Source organism: Nannospalax galili, unplaced genomic scaffold (genome assembly GCF_000622305.1).
Source record: "Nannospalax galili isolate Female #2095 unplaced genomic scaffold, S.galili_v1.0 scaffold410, whole genome shotgun sequence".
In the NCBI taxonomy this organism is placed as follows: domain Eukaryota; kingdom Metazoa; phylum Chordata; class Mammalia; order Rodentia; family Spalacidae; genus Nannospalax; species Nannospalax galili.
The window spans coordinates 2,029,907-2,031,745 of NW_008329143.1; the positions used below are offsets into that span (position 1 = coordinate 2,029,907).

Consider the following 1,839-nt stretch of genomic DNA (forward strand, 5'->3'; position numbering starts at 1 on the left):
AGGGGCTATGGGAAGTGCAGATAGAGGAACCTGGGGTCTAAATATGATTTAGATATATTGTATGAAATGCACAAAGAATGCAAGTTTAAAACAGAAAAAAATTTAAGAAAACATAGTAATGGAGAATAATGGGAGAAAGGCCTCCTTAAGCAACCCAGGTTCATAGAAAACTCAGAGTTCATCCTAATAACCTATTCAACTGGTGTTTGAAAGCCCTCTAAAAGCACCCCAGCAGGTGATTGCCAACTTTTGTTTGTGCAATTCAAGTAATATGAAACTCACTTCCTCACCAGGCACTAATTCCATATTTGGAAAATAACTGCTGCTCTGCAACAGAAACTAGCAAACAAACAAGTTCAAAGAGTGGAAAAAGGAGGGGTACTTTCCCAACTTACTTTGATATTCAGAATATGTGAAGAATTCCTCTAAGACAGTAAGAAAATGAAAAAACAACCCAATGGAAAAAATATGCAAGGATAAGACTAGATACCGTATTAAAAAGAAATATGAATGGTTTGTATTAACCTTGTATCAGGAAAATTCAAAGTTCAAAGCACCATTTTTTAATTTATTTTTATTTATTTACTTTTTTTTTTTTTTCGGTCTTTTTGAGACAGGGGCTCCCTGTAACCCCAGCTGGCCTGGAACTCACTATGTAGACCAGGATGGCTTTAAACTCACAGAGATCTACCTGCCTCTGCCTCCCGAGTGCTGGGATTAAAGGCATGGACGACCAAGCCCAACCACCTTATTATTTATTTACTTTTTAAATTATTTTTATTTTATGTGTATGAGTGTATTGCCTGCTGGTAAGTAAGTGCACCTGTGTCGCGCAATGCCAGCAGAGGACAGAACAGGCTGTCGGATCCCCTGGAACTGGAGTCACGGACAGCTGTTAGCTGCCATGTGGGTGCTGGGATTCAAACCTGGGTGTTCTACAAGAACAGCCAGTGTTCTTAATTGCTGAGACACCTCTCCAGCCCCTTATTTTATTTTTATTTTATGTGTATGGGTGTTTTGCCTGCCAGTAAGTGCACTATGGTATGTAATGCCCAGAGGCTAGAAGAGGGCATTGGATCCCTGGAACTGGAGTTACAGATAGTTGTTAACTGCCAGGTGCGTGCTAAGAACTAAACCTGGGTCCTGTTTTTACACTGCAGGGGACCCATGTTCGGTTCCCAGCACCCACATGGCAGCTAACAACTGTCCTATCCATAACTCTAAATCCAGGAGATCCAACACCCTGCCCTCTTCTGACCTCTATGGGTGACATGAGTGCACTTACATACATGCAGGTAATACACACATACATATAAAATAAAAATAGTATATAAAATGTATTTTTTAAAAAGATCATTCTTGTCCTTGATCTCAGTCAAAAAGTCAAGAAATATGTGGATCAACCTCATAATATCAAGATTAGCAACTGAAAAAAGCAATTCTCAGAAAATCACATGTAATAGTGGAGTCCAAAAAGAAACAAACAAAAAACACATCAAATAAAACTAAAGGGCTAGCCAGGTATGGTGGCACGGCAGGTGGATCTCTAGTGGGTTCCAGGCCAGCCTGGTCTACATTAGTGAGTTCCAGGCCAGCAGGGGCTACAGGGAAATCCTGTCTCAAAGAAGGCCAAAAAAAAAAAACAACCCCCCCGCCCCCAAACCTAAAGGGCCGCAGAGATGTCTCTGTCAGTATGTGCTTGTTGCATAAGCATGACACCCACCTGGGCACAGTGGCACTGGCACACAATTCCAGCAATGGGAAGACAGAGAGAGGAAAATCCTGGGGGCTTCCTGGCCAGCAATGAGCTCCAGGTTCGGTGAAAGACTATTTAAAATA

General features: G+C 41.5%; 1 protein-coding gene across 2 annotated transcripts in view; it reads right to left on the bottom strand.

Moving 5' to 3' along the window:
* Positions 1-1,839, bottom strand: part of Nfatc3 (nuclear factor of activated T cells 3) — an 80,564-nt gene that overhangs the window by 30,115 nt on the left and 48,610 nt on the right. The window lies entirely within an intron of this gene.